General features: G+C 42.8%; 1 pseudogene across 1 annotated transcript in view; it reads left to right on the top strand.

Annotated features, from left to right (window-relative positions):
* The window catches only part of LOC147706512 (epidermal differentiation-specific protein pseudogene), a 251,263-nt pseudogene that overhangs the window by 99,010 nt on the left and 135,183 nt on the right, over positions 1-17,070 (top strand). The window lies entirely within an intron of this gene.

Below are 17,070 nucleotides of genomic sequence, written 5' to 3'. Positions count from 1 at the left end.
CAATCGGGTGTTTAGTATTTTTTCCTTTTAAAATACTAGTTTGTTTATACATGAAGCTGCTTTGCTATATGTTGCTCCTTTTTACTGTGTGAAATATCAAGGGAATTCATTTTTGATGTCACTCTCAGACATCTTAAATATTTAACAAATTGACTTAAAAGTGTATGCTTAATTAAACCCCTTGCAGGCACTTTCAATTCCCTTAACTTTCTGACAGTGCATTTTCAGATTTGCAACCAAAAATTCAACTTTGTCGTATGTTTTGATTTTGAATTGTGAGTCCTGAGACACATAACTTGAAATGTCTCACTATTTTCCAATTGGAAATTACAGTTATAAAGTGTAATAAGGTAATCCCAATGTTAACCTATGGAAGACAATTGCCTTTCAAGAGTGAAAAACGAATGTAAGCATTTTTCACAACCAGGACATGCAAAACTTAAAATTACATGTCCAACTTTTTAAATACAGTGCACCCTGCCCGTGAAGCTGTCAAGGGCCTGTCTTAGGAGTGACATATGTTAAAAAACAGAAGGTTTGGGCCTGGCAAGAGGGTTAACTTGCCAGGTCGACATGGCAGTTTAAAACTGCACACACAGGCTCTTCAATGGCAGGCCTGGGACATGTTTAAAGGGCTACTTCAGTGGGTGGCACAATCAGTGCTGCAGGCCCACTGATAGCATTTAATATACAGGCCCTGAGCAGAGGATATGGCTTGTCGAGAGAGGGCCCTGCCGGCTGCAAAACAATTCTTCCTCATCCTGTTGGTCAGAGAACCTAAACCTGCTAACTAAGCATAGCAGTTTACGTGCCACGAAGGCAGGGACCGACTGATGCTTGTAAGGCTTGTAAGGCTGGATTTGACAGGGGAACTCAATGAGACAGCAAGGGGCCCAGGACTGACTGCAAGGTCACGATCACAGAGCCACTGCTGAGTACAAAATTCCCTTGCAGGAAGAAGTCTTGTGGTCCATAAGCAAGAGGTAGCAAAGAGAGGCTCCATGGGACACTGAGGTGGGCCGCGAGTAGTTAGCATATCCCATTGGTGTCCGGGAAGAGCCTAACCCGTCTGCATTGCCAAGCATCAAAGGAAGATAAAATCCTGCTGAGGACTGCTGCGGGCAGAGCCTCAAGGCCGGTAATCACTGTGGGGGCTTACCTGTGAGTATTAGAGCCTGCACTGGGCCTGCACGGGCGAGCTCATGGATGTTTCCGCGCCATGCGACTGTGGCCTTGAGTGTTCTGTGGGCTCATGGCAGAGGACGAGATAGTGGGTGTCTGGATCCTAGGCTTGCCCCATATGATATTGCACGGCTCAGAAAGCGTGCGGTCGATGAAGCGAGAGGGCGCGGCTGGATTACAATCTCATCCATGGGACGCGGGTGAATTATGTGACGAGTGCTGCAGCTGCCATATTGGCGCATGGTCAAAAGCTTGAAAAGAGTGTTGGATAAGGCTGCAGGTACGGATCGGAAGTGTGTGGACCCAAGGGGGGTCTGGAATAAGACCTGATTAAACTGGACTTGCAGGCTTATGAACGGTAAGCGCTGGGCTGTAGGCAGGCTGTAACCCACTGGCCAGTGAAGCAATTCATAAACTAACATTAGACATATGTGCAGTGGCAGGATCTTACTAGGCGGCAGGTGGCTCCAGTGGCAATAAAATACACCCCTACTAGGAGAGTCTACGAGTAGGTCATTACTGAATACAACAGGAGCCAAGTACAACAGTGTGGAATGTGAGGAGGTCCTTTGCAAATATGAGAAGACATTGGGCCCACAGTACTCCCTAGCCAGAGAACTGCCATCTTTGCGCTTGTAGCCCCATTTATACTCCGTTGTAGACAACATGGGTAAGCATGATGCTAAACAAATGAAACTTGCCATGGAAAACAAGAGACTCTGGAGTTTAATATGCAGGAAGGGGCCATTCCCTGTTGCTAGAGATGAAAACTAGCCGGAAAACCACAGACAATAAGCTCAGCCTTCTCGCCTCTCAAATGGATCTGGTCAAGAAGCAAGTTGATACTTATGAAAACCGATTAGATTTGCTAGACAACCGAACAACAGAAGCACAAAAATTTCAAATCAAAACTAACAGCTACTACAGATGGACAAACTACCCAATATCATCAGGGCCAAGAACGATAATCTTGAAGTGAGATTGTGTAGAAATAACCTCAGCATAACTGGTATTCCAGAAACTACAACAATCTCCAAGATGGAATCATTTGTTGGAGATCTATTAGGCAAACTGTTCGGCCCAGAACTCTCCACAATGTTCATAGTAGAGAGGGCCCACAGAATACTGGGACCAAAATCTCCGATTGGAGCCACACCAAGACCCATTCTGGCCTGCCTATTGAAATATTGGGATCGGGACTCAATCCTACGTCTGGCCAGAGAAAGATGTAAACATTAATTACAAAGGAAATAATATCTCAATGTTCCCAGAATTTACTTCAGCAGTCAAGGTAGCCAGAATAGGGTTTGTGCCTGTTAAATGGATCCTGAGACAAGCGTAGATACCCTACGCCAAACTAAAGATAACTCATGAGGCATCAATACACCATTTCACAGATGCTAAATGGGCCATGAAACATGCTAAACACATTGGAGGCCAGACGCGATCAGTCAAAACAGCAGTGGGCACATCATCGGATGCCAGACTTAGTGACAATGAATTATCCCGGCGCCCGGTGCCCCCAGGTACTGCTAAGCGAACACTAAATTGATAAATGATATGTTGTCTCCTAACTATGAGCTGAAACTCATACACTTTAACCCTTCCCTGTGAATGACGGAACCACGTCGTCATGAGCCACGGGCGGCGTGTGCTCATGACGCGGCATTAATTCCCCATCTTTGCGGGCGAATTAATGAGCGGGCGGGGCCGTGACGGAAGCACGCCGTCATGAGCAGAGCCCGCCTGTGACTCATGACGGCGTGGTTCTGTCACGAGCATGACGGTGCTGCGCTCAGCCCCCACCCCACCAGCACCGCAGTGGAATTAGTGCCGTAGCCAAGGGGTTAAATTCCTGCATAGATTTTACAAAATGCCTACCGAAATACACCGTATGGGACTTAGGCCTGATGCTGGCTGCTGGAGATACAGGACAGAACCAGCAACAATTCTACACTTAGCCTGGAGTAGTCACAATTGTCACACTTGTAGGATTGGGTTGGTTAGTAGTTGTGCTGGTACTGTAATCAGCAGTGTTGGCAGCAGCAATATGTGTCACAAGCTGCATTTGCCACCTGACGAGGGCCCTGGCAGCAATTATTTTTTTCAAATTAAGCACTGCTTATACTATTTACTCTGTTGTTTACTAAAGTTACATATTTGCATCAGAGTTCCGGGAAAATTTGCAGAAGTAACCAACAAAACCTTCTACCTTTGGTGTCTCGGGGTTTTACCTTACTATTGAGCAAACACTGGGTATTACCTAGTACACCCCTTTACCACTTCACCCTCTGGGTACCGAAGTCAAGTAATCCAAACTTATTCAAGAAGGTGGTGTAAAGGTATAGGCCTAGAACTCAACAATGCAATTGAGAAAGTTTAAAATTCTAAACCAAAAATACCTAAATAACACTGCAGAAATCTGCCTTGACATTAGTAAAATGCGCCTCAACATTAGTTAGATGTGTTTATACTTACCGTAGAAAGGTTGCATGATAAAATAAAATGTTGGAGATTGTGCTTTCTTAAAAGTGCAGAGAAAAACGTGCAGCTTTAACAATTTGGCCTAAGCTTTCATTTCTAATGTGTTTTCACGACTAGTCCTCAGATTTCTTTCGTCTCTCGTTGTCCTCTAAATAAAATGGCTTTTAGAAAAAACTTACCTAGCATCTGACTAAAGAAATTGTTAATCTCTTTGAAATGTGCTGCTCTAAGAAAATGTATTTGTTTACCTCCTAATACCATTAGATATCATCGTATTAAGACAATGTATTTTGCTGTGTATTCTTAATGAATAAAATATTGGTAATATTAAGGTTACTGAAGATATTGTTTGCATGATCGAACCAGGACATTGCCGTTAGGAATGTTTCATTGCATTAGACTGGCCCTTTGTGCACACAATGTTGAAACAGCTGACAGAGTAGGCTTGCAAGGGTTCTCATCAGAACCTTTCCTCATGTATCGAATGTGCAACGTTTAGACACTTTTAGATGGCTATTCCCTGGCATGAGTGTTTACTGCGGGGATCAGGAGGAGAGACCACAGACTATCAGAAGATCCTTTTCCATGGAACCAAGATGACTTCAACTGCTGGATTTGCAACCTGATTTATGCAATTTATATATATGTGTTCCTAGTTAGAGAGCTAATGCAATGCATGTCCAATGTTTTTATGCTCGTTGCTTTATACATACATGCTTGCCTTTTCATGCACACATAGAGAAACAATTACTAATCTCTTAATGAAAACAATACAAACCCTCTCATCATTGACTGAACAATAAAGTTCCGGAAGTTGATGATCTATTTTAAATGCATTTGATTGCAACTTCATTCTAGCATGCTGGCAAAAATCCATTGCCCTGGAGATGGAGTGCAGCAGAATTGGTTGTCTCGATGTGTAAGTGTAGTGGGTGGACCGATTGTCCATTAGACCCAAGGCTTCTGCAGCTAGCACATTTAAAAGAGGTAATAGTGCTTTACATTTAAAACAGAGAGCGATAATGTACACAAAAGGTCAGAAGGCATTATTATAGCCTTATAGTAGTGGGCTATACCGGCTATTAAAGGCCAGCTGAATCGTTAAAGGCCCGAGCCGAAAGCGAGGGACTTTAACGAGACAGCGGGACTTTAATTGCCGGTATAGCCCTGCTATGAAGAGCTATAAGGCTATTAGTTGAAAAACAGGGAAGTCCCACTGGTAACCCTCAAAGGTGGTTAGAGTTGTATGGTAGGTGCCCAGAATCTTGCTTTTTTGCCAATACCAATCGCACAATAATGTACGTCCTGCGCAACTTATTCAATTTAACATTAGCCAACTATTTTGTTGAAGAACTATCAGATATCATTAATACCTATAGGGTTCACACATTACCAATCTTTAGTCAGAATTAGAAAAAACAGGAAAAATGTTTTTAGAAAAATATAACATTTGTATGTTTATTTCAGAATCACAAGTAAATCATAACGATCACAATTAATTAAAAAAACGTACAGTAACATGATTAAAAACATTCAGAATCGTTGGTGTAGGCAATAAACAAACAATTTATACATTATCAAGTTAATATGTTCACAAGAACAGGGGTCGACGCGGCGTTTCTGTTTTAGAGAAACAATTAAAACCTTCTTCAGGACCAAGTTCTAAAAGGAAACACACAATTACTTTTTTATGTTTACAGATCGTTTTTTTGAAACAAACACATAATCCTAAAAGCAATTCCTGTTGTCTAAAGATACAAAACAGAACAAAGAACAAGAGACGTACCCCGCCAAATGATGTGGTGGTCCCAACAATAGGATCCTAATATATATGGGGTGATAAACCTAGGAGTTAGCACTGCACATGACAAAATTAACTCAATCCAATTATACTCAAGAGCAAGTTTTTAGCAAATATATATGTATTTTTATTTTTTTATATATACTCTTAGACCTGATGTAGAAAACACTTACATACATAAATAACACATAATTTTCTTTAGGATATTGAACAACATACATAAGAAAATGGAGAAGGGTAAAAGTAACAGAAATTCATCTTACTTTGGAGCCTACCCAGTAACACTTCACACTTCAGTCATACTCTCATACTCTCAAATTTTCAAAAAGGGATCCTATCTAAAGTCACTTCAAGATTCAGACCGACCATAAGCCCCTCTTATGGCTAAATCAGATGAAGGGTGAAAACCCCAAACTGCTTAGGTGGTCCATTTCCCTACAGGGGATGGACTTTACAGTGGAACATAGACCTGGTACTGATCATGGCAATGCCGATGGGCTCTCCAGATATTTCCACTTAGAACAAGAAGACTCACCTGGTCAAGGTTAGCTTATTGTTCCGACGTTTGGGGGGGGGTCATGTAGGAGAGTAGGGTCTGCAATCCTATGATCACCCAGATTTTTTGCTTTTGTTTCACTGGTTTACGACTTTCTCTGGCTGTAGGCCTGCCAACCAGACCCACAGCCTGGCTGTTCTCTTTCTAAATTCCGATATGTACCCTAGGTGCATCTACCAATTGGTACTGGGCCACCTTATCAGACCCCGTAACGCAGGGCATAGGTGTACCCAGGGCCGCCAGGGGCTGCAGCATGTATTATGCCACCCCTGGCTGGCCTCCTAAATTTGACACAACTGGCTGCATGACAGCTGGGGCAAAGTCGTGTAATCACCCTTTGCTTTAGGTATAGTAGCTCTATATCTAACCATACAATGGACACCCGAGTTCCTATCAGTCACTCCTATGGCAGGCCTTGACAATCCTGAAGGCAGAGTGCGTGGGCTCGTGTGAACTAGGTTCTGGCCCGAGCCGAGCCCGGTTGCAGCTTGCGGAATCAAGACCCAATGGCTGTTCCATGATAACGCGTACCACATCGGTAACTTCGGTGTCGCGTTATCAAGGCATGTCGAGTAAGGTGTCATACGAATCGGGATGCTGCCCCCTCACCAATTCTGGCGACGAGGTTAGCATTCCGCCCTTCTAGAGGGACACGACATGTACGTAACTGTGAACCCCGGTTAAAGTTAACTAAAGCCTCAGCTCCACAAAATGGATGCTGCCACCACAGACACGAGTCTGACCTCCTGCTGCTGGGAGTCCTTCCAGCGAGGAGAGCTTGGACAAAGGGTTTCCTGTCGAGGGCGGTGTTCGCACCGTCCCAGACAGGGTTTGTGTATTCTGGGTAGGTAGGGCTTTTGCGAGAAGGTGACTGCGGAGTGGCACCCCGGTGCTCACTACGCATCTGCCGGTCAGAACCAGTTCCAGGGGCGCCAGCCCTGGCCTGGGGAAAGTCCGGCAGAGGAGAGGGGTGTAACTACCCCCCTTCCTGGTCCCACCCTTAGGGCAGGACCTAGTCATGTACCCACCCCTTTCTTTAGGATAAAGGCCGGAGCGGGGACCCTTCCAAATTAGATCATCTTTGAATCAAGAACTACTTTCTACGAAAGGACATTCAAGACTCTTCTCAAGATTTCTCCCTTGTGACTAAGGAGTAGTCACCCTGCATCAGCGGGCACCATCTAAGAACTCTGCGGTTTGCTGTAAGTCCTTCCTCAAGGAATCCGACGGCCCAGCTCGACGAGAACCGGCTTCCCTGGCACCTCTGACCTCTACCCACGTCATCAGCTCAGCTGTGACCTGTGGGTGCGACGAGACCTCGAGGGACCGGCCATCATCAAAACCTGCACGCTTTCTTAACCAGCACGACCATCGAAGTAATTCTCTGGTGAGTGCTCTGGGGTCCGAGAAGCCCCGACCCTGAGCCGCTCCAGCACCGAAGTGCAGTCTCCCAGCATCTCCACGATCTGCGTGGGGCCCTTCTGCTCGCTGCTCAGCACGTTGTCTGGTCACTAGCCGCTGGCTTGTGCCCTTCTGTGACGACATCCGACAATCAACACTGCTGGTCTGGTTGCTCCAGACTGGCCCTTGCTTCCATCTTTGCGAGAAGCACCCCGGACCCTCCTGGTCCACTCAAGACGCCATCTTAGGCCCACCACGTGGCCCTGAGATCTGCCAAGGCTTGTTGCCCCATCCTGGGCCCAGCGACGCCGACAGCATCATCCTTCGTGGGACAGCTCGCACCTCCACCGTGGTCGCCGACAACGCCTCCTGGTCCGTGAGACTGCAGAGCCTAGGGTCGCCCACTCACCTGGTCGAGGTGAAGGCCAACCGGTGCCTTCCTGGTACCCTCTGACTACTGGCTAGTAGTACGAACTTGGTCCCCTCTGCTTTCAGGTATCATCAATCTCTGATCCAGGCTTGGATCTCTACGAACTATTCATCACTGGTCGCCGGCCAGCAACTCCTTTTCTTCCGGCTCCTGGCTCGTCAGCGAAGACCCCGACGCCTGTAAGACTTGTGCAGCCGCAGCCCTCGTGGCTAGGTAACTCGGCATTTCGGTGCCTGCATAGCCTCTTTACTCTAGGGTCCCGAGTCCCTCGCTTCCGACTTGCCTTATCGGGTCCGCCCGAGACCTTAAACTTTCCGTGTCCTCGGACACTTGTTTTAATTGTGCACTTGAAGTATTTTCCTAAGAGATTTGGTTTGTGCTTAGTACCCTGTCCTCATAAAGAGTCCAGGGCTGTTGTGAATCTTAATAAATATCCTGTTTATTTTCATAACACTTGTGTGGTGTCCTTTCACTGGGTGTTCAAGGGGTACATGTGTGGTAAACAGCTGGCTTAACGCGCCCTCTCGAGTCTTTAGCCTTAGACTGCTCGTATCCACGCTACTAGGATAGCTGGTCTATAGGTTGACTTACAACCAAACACCATAAGGGTCGTTGGAACGATACATAGCGGTTGCTAGAATAGCGAACGTTGCATATCGGGCCAACTTCTCACAGCCGCCACCGAGCTATCGGTAAAAGTTAGTCTGTCATCGATTCTATTATCCCCAAGCAGCTGACTAGTTTCATTTGTGGCGCGAAAAATCGGCTATTTAAATATTAACAGGCTCGGTACTTGTGTGAGTCCTGTCTCCCGTGATGAAAGGTCGATACGGCGGATCGACGGAACCCCATCTACGGACTGCGCTCCAACTGCGTATGGTAAGTGTTATTGACTGATACCCTATTACTCCAACAGAATGCGCTAAGCCGCTTACTTATTACGCTCCTCTATCTTATATCCAATATTAGGCAGCTCCATCTGCAGCAACGCGCCATTTCAACAGCTGAAAAACGTAGCGGCCACGTACATCTATCCCTAACGGTGTGTATATGTGAGAGACACCTTGACGCCACAATACCTAGAGGATATCTGCTATATTGTATATTTACCATTTGATCCTCCATTAGGGACTTTTCAAGATACCTGTTGTCCTGCACATGCCAGCAGCTACGGTGGACCTATACCCTACCACATTCACCGCTTTAAAGTCTCTAATCCCTCACGGTGTGTATATACTATTAGCGACTTGACTTTGCATTACCTAGAGGACATTGGTTACAGTGTATACTTACCTTATTATCCTCCTTTAGGGATATCTGCTTGATACCTGCAGTCCTAAAAATCCTAAAGTACAGCGGACCTACATTTATTCCTCCGCCGCTAACCCCTGCGTAGTGGAGCCTATTCTTTGATATACAAGCTTAACGATTCAGGTAATGGAACCATGGGCTTTATCCACTGTTAGGGTTATAACAAACTAATGAGGACTACCCGTAATCAGTGTTCCCTTGTTACTTACCAGGATCTTTGTTCCTTGAAAATATACTAAATGCGCATTGCCCCTGAAGAACCGTCCTAAGACCATATCAGGTAAACCGAAGCTTTATACCTTCCCAACACAGGACTGGGCTTAATAAACCTTATAAATCGAATAAATCGAATAAAATATCGAATGATAGTGTTAGTTAAATAATCTCAAATTCTATCATGTTAAATCGAGCGCTGGTATAAAAAACTTTATTTCAATTATAGGTCCTCCATTGTAGTACTCGGCGTGAAAGAAATTAGAAAATATCCTCTCACACATGCAAGACATCCGGTTCCGAGCCTCTATGTCATTCCTGACTAGAAATTCATAATAGGTAAAACTTGACTTAACATCTTGTATCTTTGGCTTAATACTGTTTGGTAAAAATAAACAGGATACTATCTAGTACCACCACAGTTTGACCTTATATATTCTATGCATACCCCTACTGTCTTTCAAAGTCTAATAACTACCAAAAATCCTTTTCTATATTATGCCTAAACCATCCTCCTGCTATATCTGAAAATAAATGACTTCAGCTGAAGGTTGGGCTCTCTAATACCTTAGCCCCTGGCTGTTAATATGATATGCAATAACTTTCCTGCTCTTGGTCAATATGTGTCCCAGAATGATTGTATATTATAATGTGATATATGAAAGATGTGATATTGTTTTCTCGATTGGTTACTTAGCTCAGGTTATCATATTGCCTCTTACAGATCTCACCTAACTGGGAGTCTGGTTCTGGGAGTGTCTCTAGGTAGCTTGGTACTGCACACCCTCAAAATGGCAACCATATAGACATCAGACGAATAATAACAATTATGGTCTAACCTCTGTAAAAAATGTATTAGAAAGGAAAAGAATATATATATGTCTTGACAAATTTAATTGTTATATAGAAAAAAACTAAGACATTGTGTTTTATTTCCAGATCATTATCTCCTCCCCTCCCAGTCAACAACTCCCAGCCCTGACGAAGGTGTGGCCCATCCGGCCTGTCACCGAAACGCGCGTCTGCTTGTGTCTCCAGAAATACGGCATACTGTGCTATATTAATTAGGGGCCGTATTAAGATTGTCTATCTGGAACAATATTCTGATCTATGCTACATATTTACCATCTATGTGTTGCATACACCAGAACGATGGGAATGTATGGAAGAATGAAAGTGGAATGATAGAACTTTAGATAGGATCCCTTTTTGAAAATTTGAGAGTATGAGAGTATGACTGAAGTGTGAAGTGTTACTGGGTAGGCTCCAAAGTAAGATGAATTTCTGTTACTTTTACCCTTCTCCATTTTCTTATGTATGTTGTTCAATATCCTAAAGAAAATTATGTGTTATTTATGTATGTAAGTGTTTTCTACATCAGGTCTAAGAGTATATATAAAAAAATAAAAATACATATATATTTGCTAAAAACTTTCTCTTGAGTATAATTGGATTGAGTTAATTTTGTCATGTGCAGTGCTAACTCCTAGGTTTATCACCCCATATATATTAGGATCCTATTGTTGGGACCACCACATCATTTGGCGGGGTACGTCTCTTGTTCTTTGTTCAGTTTTCTTCCCCCCACGACCTGCCTACATCCTTAAAAAGCCCACTGGGGAACCCCCTTCTTTCACTAAAGATACAAAACATACTACGGCTGTTTAGCAGTTGGCACTAGTCAAAATCCAGTTGTTGGTAATGTTATTGGTATTGTCAAAACATGCTACTTTCTGTAGTGGTCACCATTGGTAAATACCAGTATCTAATTTACAAAAAGGTGATGCTACACTCTTATCACCTAGTAGATGGTTGAAAATGGCATTAATTACCTTAGTTGTAAAACTCCAGTTGTTGGTAAAGTTATTGGATTTATCAAAACCTGCTTGTTTCTATAATGGTCACCATTGGTAAATACCAGTATCTGATTTACAAAGAGATGATGATACACTATTCTCACCTAGTAGGTGGTTAGAAATGGTGTTAGTTACCTTAGTTGTAAACCTGTCATCCAGATAAATCATGGAGGACTAGCCGCCCAAATGTAATTTCCGGGTCTTAGCTGTACTGCATATTTCCAGGGATATGGATATGTCTTGGGCAGTTATAGTGCCTGTGGGTGAATAACAATAGGGCCCACGTCAATGTCTTATCTTACTTGATTTGCATAACGTTTAACAAGTGATGGAACAATGAATTTGTGTATAATGCAACTACCTTATGCTTTCATTAGACGGATTCACGCTCTGGTAGTAGGAGCCACCGATATGGGATTTCTGTTAAGCTGTAAATAAGTGGAGATAAATCACTAATTTGTTTTTCAAGGGGTGATTCCCAAAGATCCTAGGGGACTCTTCCATACGCACTTACCCAGATTTTTGATCACTGGCCACTCAATGTAACACGACCTTTTTCAATTGGCTTGTGTTGAAGGCTGCTTTCATATATTGGCAGGATACTCCTGGCACTGTAGATAGAGAGAGGGGGAATTTGTGGTAAGTATGCTCCCATTGCCTAAATTGTTCTATTTTGCCCTCATCTGTCATACAGTTATAGTACTAATGCTGTGTATGCATTATGACAGTGCGTTGTTAACGGATACTGCTGTACTGTATTTGCCTATTATCGAAATTCCTATTGATACATTAATCGTGTCGAGTCTGCATGAAGTCAAATTCTTTCATTAAGGCATATCTGTCTTAGTTTTACTTGTCTAATATGCAGTTAATTACTTCGAGTGTTTAGAGGATGTTCAATGTGAGTTTAATCTATACGCCTCACGTTCAACATCACGGTTACGTTTTAGGAGTGTGGCGTAGTGATACATATCTAATTGAGTGTTATTTACTCTAGCGGCATCATTTATATAAAGGAACCGTTACCGGACCTAAGCATTTACTTTACTTGCAGCGTCCTAGGTAATTGGATACCTGACTCTGTACGGTTGCTTTAAGGGACTTAAGAAACGGACCAAGATAAAGGATTGGGCGTACGGTTGCTTTAAGAGACTAAGACCCGGACCAAAATAAAGGATTAAGTATACGAGTAGACGGACACTGTTGACCGCAAATGCGAGTGTTATCTAGAAACGGACGGTCGCGTTGAGCTTACCGTGAAATTGGAATTCGGCCTCCCTGCTCCTACTCCGGCGGCAATTCGTGGATTCTGCAACGCTCTGGTATACGGAGTGAAAGCGGATTTGGGGCCATTTTATGGTACAGGTCTGGTGATTGGGCGACTACTAGCTTCACGCTGATAGGCTCTCAGGTGGTCACGTGACCACGTTCTCTATTTAATTTTAGTCTCGTGTAGGCTTATTTAGAGGTTCAGTTCTGTATATAAAAGCCGTATGTGACGCACTAGATCGTATCAAAATTATCGAAATGCAAGTGTGTGTATAAAGATTATGCGTAGTGCACACCGAAAACTGCTCATTTTTATCGGAGTGCTAGTGCCTAAAGAACCGGGTGCATATTATAGTTGTCTCACGCATGGGGTACGGAGGAATCAATAAGCGGATTATAACTCAAATATATCAAGTGCACACTTTTTCTGTGTTAATCAAATGCGTGATTGGAGGTAGTTATACTTCCTAGATAATGCTATCGGTATGGGTGCCATATCTTACCACCTCCTAAATAAAGCATGTGTATTAGCTTTCATGCTTAAACTATCCTTTCCCAATCTTCTCTGCTGTTCAATCCGATGCGAACGCTGTTGCATTTAGACATATAAAATTGTTCGCGTCTTTTTCTTTTCTGTGTAAGGTTTCCGCCTCTAATGCTGAGACTTACATGCTCTAAGCAGCACCAACGTAGGTCACTGATCTCATGTTTTGCTATTTTTCAATGGTCAGTTAGAGGGGCCCCTGTCTTGTTGGTACGTAGAGCTGACCTATGTTCATTAAGTCTAATCCGGACCTCTCTAGAGGTTTCCCCAATGTAAATAAGATTACAGGGGCAACTAATGAGGTATATTACACTTCTGGTCCGGCAGTTCATGAAACTCGTAGGTTTAATGACAACATCTTTTATGGTGATGGTGTTTCCACGGATAATGTCTTTACAGTTATTGCACCCTGAGCACGGGAATGTGCCCGTTGGTAGAGGTGCGCTGTTAATGCATGGCTGACTTGTTGATTTGATTTCTCTGTACGTATGTACTAAGCTATTTTGGATTGTGCGGTTCCTCCGATAGGAGAACCTTGGTTTAGGCAATTTGTTGTGTTGTTTATCCGTAATTAGGTGCCAGATTCTGTTTATAATATTCTTTAGTTTGTTACTTATTACATTGTAATTGGTAACAAAGGCAATAGGCTGGGGGGTGCTCTCTTTGTTCTCTTTGGGCAGAAATAGGTTTTCTCGATTGTAATATTTGGCACACTTATAAGAGTGTCTTATTAATCTTTTCGGATACCCGCGTTCTAGAAATGTAGTTTTCAGGATGCTCGCATGTTTTTCAAAGTCCTGGAGTGTGGTGCAGTTTCTCTTTAGCCTCAGGAACTGACCAAAAGGGATGTTATTTATTTGACTGGGGGGGTGGTTACTTTTATGATGTAGCATGGTGTTTTTGTCAGTTGGTTTTGTAAAAAGTTCTACGGTTAAGATGCCATTGGTATGTTTGATGATAATATCAAGGAATTCACAACTGTTGTCATCGATGTGGGACGTGAATCTAAGGTTTTGATCACCAAGGTTTAGCCATGCGATGAACTCTCTTAGTGTATCTATGGGGCCTGTCCAGATGAAAAAGACGTCGTCTATGTAACGAGACCACATAGATATATTCTCATAGAACGGAGATACTGTGTTGTAAATATGGTGTTCTTCGAAATTTGACACATATAGACAGGCCATACTGGGGGCACAGGTGGCCCCCATGCTGGTCCCCTTGGTCTGTCTGAATAATTGTTTGTTAAATAGAAACAGATTGTTTTTCAATACCACTGAAATGCAGTCTATGATGAACAATTCGTGGGCAGTAAGATCTCTGTCTTCGTTGTTAAGCATGGATGTAATTACTTCTATTGTCGCGTTCTGTGGTATATTAGTATAAAGTGTTTCTATGTCTAATGCGGCAAGAAACTGAGAGTTTCGGTTGAATTCTAGGCCTTCTATTTTGTTGATGATGTCGGATGTGTCCTTAATGTATGCCTTTTGGGTGGTGACAAGCGGTTGCAGGAAAACATCTGCATATTTGCTGAGTGGTTCTGTGAGAGACCCAATGCTAGAAACAATAGGCCTCATTGGGGGGTTCAGGATGTCCTTGTGGACTTTCGGGAGTCCATAGAGGGCAGGTATAATGGGGTCCTGATTATTGAGGAAAGAGTATTCCTCATCACAAATAACATCGTCATCTCTAGCTTGTTTCAGAAGAGTAGATATAGACAATCTGAGGGATGTCCATTCATCCATGTTTGCTGGCTTGTAGTGTTCCTTGTTGTGTAGTAGGCTAAGCATTCTGTTGTTATAATCGGGGGTGTCCATCACTACAATGCCACCCCCCTTGTCTGCCGGTTTAATGGTCAGTTCGATGTTATTCTGTAAAATCTGTAGTGATAATGCCTCATCTTTACTAAGGTTATGGTTGATCCAGTGTTTGTGTTTCAATAAATCATCTATACTCTTATCTACGCTTCGCTCGAAGGCTTCTATGTCTTTCGGGATCACGTTAACACTTGGAGTCCAAACGGACTTGTTCTTAAGTCCTGATTTATTTTGACTGGGGTGCCTTTCTTTTCCCTCAAAGAAGACTGCTAGCCTAATTTTCCTGAAGAAGCTTTGGAGGTCCCTTTCTAGAGAATACCTATCAATGTTGGAAGAAATTGCATATCCTAAGCCTTTTTCTAACAGTGTGATTTGTTGATTAGTAAGTGTGATTTTTGAAAGGTTGATGATGGGAGCTTTGTTATGGTTGGCTAATCCCAATGTTTCTGGCTGCGTGTGTTTGGACGTCGTAGGAATTGTGGTATCGTATTGTAATTCCCTCGTCCTCGGCCTCTCCCTTTCGGGGGACCTTGATTTTGTTGGCGCTGTTCCAAAAAAGGAAGAATGTTGGGATTTGAAGTGTTTGGTGTTTCTCTATCCTTCATGTTTCTACTATCATTCTGTTGTTCTCCCTCAGATTCGGAACTCGTATAAGAGGTATCAAAGAACCTGACTTTTCTTTTTTGGAAAGTGCGGGGTTGGTTCTGCCACGGTCTACGCTGTGGATAATTCTCTTTACTTCTCTCATAGAAGTCCTTTTGTAGGTATGGGTAGACATATTCAGGGTTATAGTTTGCTATGTCTTTACGTAATTTATTGCTCTTCTTGTTCATTAAATAGTCGGTGTACCCAGATATATCCTTCTCTATTTCTTCTAATTTTTGTTTTGCTTCTAGAAGTGCAGGGCTACCTTTTAGTTGGGCTTCTTGATCTTCTATTTCTTTTCGGTCCACTACTAGTACCTCGTGGGCAGTCTCTATAATGAGGAGGATCCAATCCCGACTGCAGCGATTTGCTACCAGTGTCCAGTTCTCTATAAATTTTCTGTTGTTTATGAATATACCTGGTTCATTTACCACCTGAAGACCTTTGGGAATCACTCCTTTTTTGCAGTATTCTACTAGAAATTCTGCATGTAGCTCAGCTCTGACTACCTTCTTTTTTAAATTCCATAGAGCCCGCCACTGTTCTTCATCTGACTTGTCCAGGCAGACGGTGGAAATGTTTTTTACAGGGGGACCGTTCATGATCCTATTAAAGTGGTCTTCTGTGTAGCTAAGTACTTTTATCCCTTCCATATTCCCTACTGTTGAATTTTTAGGAGCTGGTCGGAAGCGTGACAGTGAGAATGCGACAATGTGGGTAGTATATGAGGTGTGTGTGCCTCGAACGCACCTCCTCAGCTAACTAGCTGGGTATAAAATAAAGAAAGTAAAGGAGGCCCCCTTATCTGTCAATTCTGGGACAGGGGAGGAAAGTTGAAAAACAGGGAAGTCCCACTGGTAACCCTCAAAGGTGGTTAGAGTTGTATGGTAGGTGCCCAGAATCTTGCTTTTTTGCCAATACCAATCGCACAATAATGTACGTCCTGCGCAACTTATTCAATTTAACATTAGCCAACTATTTTGTTGAAGAACTATCAGATATCATTAATACCTATAGGGCTCACACATTACCAATCTTTAGTCAGAATTAGAAAAAACAGGAAAAATGTTTTTAGAAAAATATAACATTTGTATGTTTATTGCAGAATCACAAGCAAATCACGATCACAATTAATTAAAAAAAACGTACAGTAACATGATTAAAAACATTCAGAATCGTTGGTGTAGGCAATAAACAAACAATTTATACATTATCAAGTTAAAATGTTCACAAGAACAGGGGTCGACGCGGCGTTTCGGTTTTGGAGAAACAATTAAAACCTTCTTCAGGACCAAGTTCTAAAAGGAAACACACAATTACTTTTTTATGTTTACAGATCGTTGGGTTTTTTGAAACAAACACATAATCCTAAAAGCAATTCCTGTTGTCTAAAGATACAAAACATACTACGGCTGTTTAGCAGTTGGCACTAGTCAAAATCCAGTTGTTGGTAATGTTATTGGTATTGTCAAAACATGCTACTTTCTGTAGTGGTCACCATTGGTAAATACCAGTATCTAATTTACAAAAAGGTGATGATACACTCTTATCACCTAGTAGA

Source organism: Lissotriton vulgaris, chromosome 7 (assembly GCF_964263255.1).
Source record: "Lissotriton vulgaris chromosome 7, aLisVul1.2, whole genome shotgun sequence".
In the NCBI taxonomy this organism is placed as follows: Eukaryota; Metazoa; Chordata; class Amphibia; order Caudata; family Salamandridae; genus Lissotriton; species Lissotriton vulgaris.
Note: the sequence above shows the minus strand (reverse complement) of the source record. Positions and strands in the feature narration are given on the sequence as shown.